The sequence below is a fragment of the Nothoprocta perdicaria genome, unplaced genomic scaffold (assembly GCF_003342845.1).
Source record: "Nothoprocta perdicaria isolate Ctin4 unplaced genomic scaffold, notPer1 scaffold_17, whole genome shotgun sequence".
Taxonomy (NCBI): domain Eukaryota; kingdom Metazoa; phylum Chordata; class Aves; order Tinamiformes; family Tinamidae; genus Nothoprocta; species Nothoprocta perdicaria.
This window is the reverse complement of record NW_020454871.1, coordinates 5,593,386-5,601,502: the sequence shown is the minus strand read 5'-3', so window position 1 is coordinate 5,601,502 and position 8,117 is coordinate 5,593,386.

Sequence of the window (8,117 nt, the reverse complement as noted above, 5' to 3'; positions counted from 1 at the left end):
AAAGAGCATGGAAAGAAGGAGGAAAGAATTTCATGTGGAGGTATTATCTAAAATAACTTCTAGTTATGTAACAACTCAATACTGCTATTTCACATCAGTTCAAATAATTATTCTCTCCATCAACTATCCCCCTTATAATGAAACAATTCCATTTTCACTGGACTGTCAGCCTGATTTCTACCTTCCTTTCTTCCTCTGGCTCGTCCCAAAATGCTTTAATATTTGATTTTTGTTAAACTGAAGTTCCTTAAACATTGTAGATAAACATTTGCATCTTCCACACCTGAAAGTACAATGATTCCAAGATCAAGTTTATATAAAAGCAATAACTCATTTATTATTAGCAACTAAATCTTGACGTGTTCAATTAGAGCAACAAGGTCAAAGTGATGGTGCAACTAGATACACAAAATACTTACTAAAATGCTTATTATAACATACACCTCTATCTCTCTCTCATTTTCCTCTTTCCTTGGAGATACAATTATGTAAGAATGACTAAATCTTTTTCCTAAAGAAAACTTCTCTAACTAGTTTTAAATGCAAAGGATGTTTAACACTGTTTATAACCCCTTGACACAGACAGGAGAGAAACTAAGAACTCAGATTTAAAAGAATTAAGTGCTACTGCACTTCAAGATAAATATGAAGAAACTCAATGCTTGTTCTATGGCACATAAGGATGACAATTTCTAGCATTTCCTTCCACAGTACAACTGAGCTAGAAACCTGTAAAAATATTTGTTAGCTTTATACCGTACTGATGTGTATAACCTGTGTCATGCTTTGCAGAGAAGGCTGCTCTAAGGCACAAACATCGTCACTTCCAAATAGAAAACTTGATTAACTTTCATAATATTACCATATCACCAAACAGAAATTTAGCAGTCTAAAGGCAATGCAATGAAGCAGAAGAAAATAAAATGGCCAGGAGCTGATTTTTCTGATTATGTTTCAACTGTCAAGCCACATGTCCTCTAGCTTATGAAAACTGTACTATGCAATAGTAGCACATTATAGACACATTATTACATCACTGATGCATTTTATCTGATATTTTTAAAAATTAAGCAAATATTGGTGCAAGTGCATTGGCTTTGAAAATAGGACTGAGCAAAACAAATCAAATGGAAGCTCACTTAATAAAACAAGAGCAGATCAAACACGGAATATCCAAGACAAAAAAAAAAAAAGCCATAAATGAGCAGCAAAATAAAACACCAAAAACAAACAAAATGGGGGGAAAAATACACCAAGAATAAACATTCTTCCTGCATTATTGAAACATCTTGACTTAAACATTTTGCTGTAATAAATCGCTTTCATGTTTCGTATTAGATCAACACACAAAAGCCAGTTTCACCTTTTTTGGCCAATCTTTTATTAGGCAAGTAATGACAGACCTACAGTACAGATGTAATATAGACACTTGTGCAGCTTTTCCTTCTCGTTACCATAGTTTCAAATGAGCTGTAGATTTCTTAAAACTGTACTTACAAGAAAGTACTTACCGTTTAAATAAAAAAAATGTATGTAAAAGAGCATTTAAAATTTTTGATAAGTTTATCAATGATACCTAAGAGAACAGGTAACTTGCTCAGAAGAGAACATTTTATTCGCAGAGCCTTGTTACAGACACACAACTGAAGCATACATCGGTAGAGAAAAAAAGATAATAATTATGACCATATGGAAGAAGAGTTTTTTTCCTGTAGTCTTTCATCTCTCTCCCAACAATTTCCAATTAACAAAACATAATCAGCTCTGCCCAGCTCACCAGCTTTCCAAGCTTCCATGCTCAAGGAGTACTATTCTTTTTTTTTTTTTTTTTTTTAAATTTCATTTAAAGGGGAGAGATATTTTTAATATTTTAAGGCAACTTAAGAATCAAAATAACAAAAAAGAAACCCACTTTCCAATAAAAATATTGGATCTGGTTGCCAGGAGATAATGGAATTCTACTGTTGCAGATATTCAAAACTTGAATAGACAAATTCCTGAGCACTTGGTCTAATTGGACATGTTTTAAGCAGGAGGTTGGACTAGACTCCAGAGCATTCTTCCATCTCACATGATTCTGTAATCTAAAATATTTTTTTCATTGTGGCATCACTTCTAGGAAGTAATTGCCAGTTTAAAACAGAGGTGTAAGGACCTACAATTTTATTAGATGTTAGAAGAACTGAAATAGTTTAGATGCAGTTTTCAAAGATGGCCCTAAAGCAACCATCCAAACTGAACAGCATATGGCAGAATCCCAAACTGGAACTTCTCTATAAGAATATAATCCTCATGGAAAAATAGTCCAAAAAAAAAATTACTTATGTTATAAACCTTAAATTATGAAGACCTTCTTTTCAATTTCAGTTAGATTGTATTTATTATTTTCTCTGACTCAAATCATAGAACGAAAATCATTTATTCTCCATCAATTCACTTCCAATTTGTCTTCTACAAGTATAGCACAGCCATATTTGGATTGCAGCCATTGGCCGTTTGAAAAAGCCACCATTCGCAAGTGTTGTTACCCAGTTTCCCTAACTTCCTTCTATGGAAAAACATTATGATTAATCAGTCTTCTTCTTCTAGTAAGAAGAATCCTTGTAGGAATAGAATACTTTCTAAGCAACGGGGAAAAAAAAAAAAAAAAAAAAAAAAAAAAACACAACAACAACAACAACAACAACAACAAAAAGGTACATTAAGTCACCTTTGCAAGGTGACATCACATCTTCCAGAGAAGAGGAGAAGAGTCAAACTGACAGTGCATATACACTAATTGGTGCCTGTCATGCAGGAGGAATGGGGCAGTATTGGGAAAAACGGAAACTCAGGAGAAGGCTGTGGGTAAGGTTAGTTGTGCTGCTGATCACAGAAACTCATGCACTGGCCAAAAATTAAGGTAGTATTTTACCAAATCTTGGCAGTAGTTTGAGGCTGATTTTGGAATGTAATCCCAACAAGGCTTGTACTCCTGAAGTTCATTGTTTCTTTTTAAGCAGTCAGTACCTTTAAAAATATGCATTTTAAAATGCATTCCAAGATTTCAGTGTTTCTTTTCATGATTTGCTAACAGAAATTCAGAAGTCTGCATTCAAGCTTAATCTAGACAAATGCAGACACATATAACACACACCAAAATGTATCAGCATATATATAAAAATTAATTCAAAATATAATCACATCTATATGAGGAAATGTATGAGCTTGCCTAAATACTCCTTTTTCAAAACCAATAACTACCAGTAAAAGCATAAAAGCCGCAACTACAAAAAATATTCAATCCCTAAGAAAATACATTGCCAGTCCAAAAACAATACTTTCTCCTCCCTAGATATTTGTTCCATTGCAGGTATTTTGTTTTTTAACAAAAGCTGTTCCTCACTATATGCCCATCTTCTCACATTTACTGATTCTTCTCATCTGTTTTACAAAGAGAAGCCCTCCAGAAAGGGGAAAAAAATAGTTACATAGACCAAAAAAAAATCTAGTAGAGACAGCAGTACAGTATATACCTGGATAAACCAGTTACATAACATACTTTTCATTTCCTTCAAAAGTCACAATAAGACAAAAGGTAACTGCATACAAATGCAGTTCTATATGTGCTTTATTTTCTGACCCAGAAAGGGATAAAGGAGCTTAAAAGCATACCATGCTCCCTCCAGTATCTCTGTAGACAGTAAAAGCTAAAAAAAAAAAAAAAAAAAAAGAAAAGAAAAAAAGAGAGAGAGAGCGAGAGCACGCACACACCAAAGGGCTTTTGGAGTAATCTCTAGGATCAAGTTTTTCCATGCCCCTCACTACGAAGTTAGGTGCCTGATTTCTACTTAAACCAGACCCGCTAAGGGGAAAAATAAGCTAATGAGACAAGAGATACTATTCTCCATTTTTCCTTATCCTCAGGACCTAAGACCTAAACATTTTCTTAATGGTGCAATACTTGACAACAGAAAGATACCAAAGAGTGGCAGAGTATGATGTTGTGTAACTCCATAGTAGCATAACCTGCCACTTTTCAGACTCTAACCTTAGTGACCCTAAACATCAAACAAAAAAAAAAAAAAAAAAAAAAAAAAAAAAACCCACACACACACACATTTTGAATTCCCAGCTCTCAAATCAAAAATTTTTGTTTTATTACTAAGAGGCAAATATAAGGCTTTGTTAAAAGTTGCATTGGATTTCAATGCCACCCTTATAACACACACAGACAAAAAAAAGAAGACATGAGAACTCTCTAAAAATTAACCACTCAACAGTCCTCAAATATGAAAATTGCTCATAGGTAGAAGAATTTAATCATTTTATTCCAGAAATAACTTTTTTTTTTTGTAGGGGAAAAAAAAAATAGTGCTAGAACAAGAGCTTCAGTTAGACTCATATAAAGATGCATAGGTTACCACAAGGCTCTCCCCACAAAAGTTACTTTACTGGAAGAAAAAATCAAGTCTCCCTTCACTTCCAAGATGGCTTTTCCATGGAAATCCTTTCATGGCCTCAGCAGCGCCCTCTGGGGCGCTGGGGGGGCTCATGCAACAGCAGCTACTCAAGGCCATGTTAAATGGCTACCACCAGCTCAGAGGCTCTGAACTTCTCACTTCAAGTAGCCCGATCTTCAACAGATTAAAGAAGGTGACAGGGCACAAATTCCTTTCTAACAGGTATAAACCTTAAGTCTTAACCAAGACTTCCAGTCTGCCTGTAGCCCTGTTTAGTTCCACCTATGTCCGCAGCCAGTAAGAGAGAAGTAGGAACAGGTCAGAGGGAAAGAAGGGGAGCAGGCCAGACCAGGTCACCAAATTGCCAGGGTCAGTAACAAAGCAGCTATAGGACCAAGCAGAGGTTACTTTTTACATTAACTCTTTCATTTCGAAAGGAGAGGTGGCCCTAAATATGAGATGGCCTTTGATGGCTTCACAATAAGACTACATATCGTGGCCATTTAAATTTTCTGTGGCAAATATAAAAAAGGACTCTATTCTTTCTCCCACATTTTTTTTCATGCGTCTAAGTGTCTTATTTTCCAAGCCAAGAACTCCACAGTTTTCCCATTCACCTTAATTTTCCCAAGGACTGTATCTTCACTTGATTCTGTTCATTATTTGGTCAATTCCTCATAAAAGGAATTTGAAAGCCATGCAAAAGGTTTTGAGACTATAACTGTTTCAAATAATACTGAAAATTTCAAGCTGCTATCATTGATGGCTGCTATCAATCACTTGGTTCTAATACAGATGATTAATAAAGCAGATGGAGTTCTTAGATACTCCAACATGTAGCTGACAGACACCATCTATATTTACCTTTTTCTACTATATTCTTTTGATTCAACAACTCCTCACAGTTAATTCTGGAAATCAACTTCCCAAACAATTTCTGAGTTTTTTTTTTTTTTAATTCATCAGAGAAGCTTTAAAAATGGTCACTTTCCAGACAGAAACCATACTGAGTTCCAAACCACTTACTCAATGAAACACAGCATTCCAGTAATACAAACAAGAAATGTAAGTAATCAACACTTGGTTACTTTAGGGAATTCATTTTAACAAAAATAGGCAACCAGAGAGTTCAGAGTGCTCAGAGTTACTGTAAATCCTAAAACCTACTTGCTGCCAGTTAATTCCATAAAATCTAATATTTTGTAGCATTTGCTTGCAGTAAGACAACTGGCAAAGTAACAAAATAAACGAAGATGACACAAATCAGAACTCCCAGATCACACTAAATTTTAACCATCAACAAAAAATAGCAGTCTAATACAAAATATAAGGTTATGTTCTTTTATGCTAAACATTACTTCATGATTTGACTAAGTCTAATGCAATTGCTTCCACCAACAAGAGCAGTTGCTTTCAAGTGGTTTACAGCCTGCAGCTATTTTCTATAGGAGACTGTACTAGCATGTAATATTCAAGAGAAGCTGTCTACATTTCTAAAATTATTCAGTTTCTGTTAGTAATTTTACTGAAGCAAAGTAAAACTAAAGAGAACACTTAAGTATCAAATGTTATTTACACTCTTCTCAAGAAGTAATTCCCTCTATATACTTTTGACTTTAAGAAAATTAACAGCAGCAATGAGACAAATTTACAGAGACTGGTAGACAGCTAACTGAATACTGCTATTTTTAAAAACTGAACACTATTTAATCAAGTTGTACATTGTCTTTTTTTTCAAAAAAAGGGAACGGAAAATATTGTAATAATCCATGAAGCCACCCCAACTTGTGCTACTACATAGCTCCTAATTAATTTAGTATATTAAAGCATCATAGCTTTATTAATTTGAACACATTTAATCAAAAGATAGTTGTTAATTTTTTAATGCTTTGTGTTGTAACATATTGTGAAAATTTAAGTCTAGAAGAAATAAGTAGTATATAAACTGCTGTTGACAGGAGCTTGAGGGGACAGAAAAGATGCAGCTCACAGCACTGCTTATTAACTTTACTCAGCATTACCTTCCTGAGACTAAATGGATGAAAAAGATTCAAGTACCTAACTACTTGAATCTACTGACTAAACTATTTGAACTACTGTCAGTTCAAATAGTTTTAGTTATTCAGTTATTTCTCTGGAAGATTAAGGGGTACCTCCCCCCTCGACCCCATATACATGGGTATTTGTTTGTTTGAAGTTAGGCTGAAATGGGGATAGCAAGAAGAGATTAATTCCTTTAAATTGCATCATCACCCTTGATATTTATCTGCACATAACCAACCGGCCTACACAGAGATATTTTGGAAGTTCTGGACAGTTCAATACCAGAAAGATACTGGAACAGTCGAGAGAAAAATCAAAATAAAGAGAAGAGCATCACATTCAGGCAGAAGTATGCATGGAAATGGGGAAAAGTCATTTCAAACGGCCAAGCACAATAAAGGAGAAAGAAGCCAGCAGTTGGCCAGAGTTAGCAGCGAGACGCGCACTGCTACAGGAAGCAGCAGCAGCTCCAGCCTGGTTATTTACAGCGAGAGCGAGCAGAACTCGCCGAGCGCAGCACCAATCCCACGAGGGCGTCAAGGGGCCGGATTCCAAGGCGTTCTCCTCACCTTCCCGCTCGGCAGCGCCACGGAAACTGCGCGCACATGGAGGCGGCGCGCGCCGCGTGCCCCTAGGCCCAGGTAAATACGGCGGGCGCGACGCCGCGGGCGGGCGGGCGGGCGGACGTGCCGGGCGCCGCCCCGCCCCGGGCGCGGGAGGAAGCTGCCGCCTCCCGCCCGCGCGCGGCCAATGGGAGGCGGCGCCGGGGAAGCGGGCGGCGCGCGGCTCCGAGCAGGCCCGGCGGGCCCGCGCGTGACGCACTTCGGTAACCCGATCCCGCGGCGGCCCCGGGCCGGCCCGCCGCGCTGACACGGCCCCTCCTCGCTCCGCCGCCCGCTCCCGCGGGGGGGCGGGAAGAAAGGGGGTCACCCGGGGCGGCGGAGCCCGGGCGCGCAGGGTGTGGCCCGGCGGGCACCGGGTGAGGGGGCGCGCAGGCAGCGCGGGGGGCAGCGCTGCGCGGCGAGCGAGGCAGGAATTAGGGAGAAAAAAAAATAAATAAGAAAAAGAGCAACTGTGCAGGACGGGGCGGCCGTGGAAAGTTTGTGCTAACTCCGAGCGCAGCACAAGCCAAAAAAAGTAACCAATCAATCACGACATAAAATTAATAAATAAGGAGCGCCGAAAGAGAGGACGTTAAGAACCTTTTATGTTGGTGTAAGTGAAAGAAAAATAAAGAAAAAATAGAGAAAGAAAAAGAGGGAGAGGGAAAAAAAAAAAGAGGAAACACACATTAACTGGGCCGCTCCCCTGCCTCCCCGGGACGCGCGGGTTACACAACGGCTGCGGGGAGGCAGCGGGGCGGCGCGGCCCCGAGGAACGCGGGCACCGGCGGGGAGCGACGTGTCCGCGCGGGGACAGGGGAGCTCGGGAAAACAGGGCCGCCCAGACCGGCCCAGCCCCGCGCCTCCCCTGCCCCGGCCGGCTTCAACCACGTCAACAGCGCTATATATAAATATATATTATTTTTTTAAGGCGGGGAGAGAGGAGAAGCGCCGGGAAAGGAGAGGCGCCAGGAGCGGCCTGGCTCCCTACCTGGGCAGGGTTCAGCTCAGTTCAGCGCGGGCGGGCGGG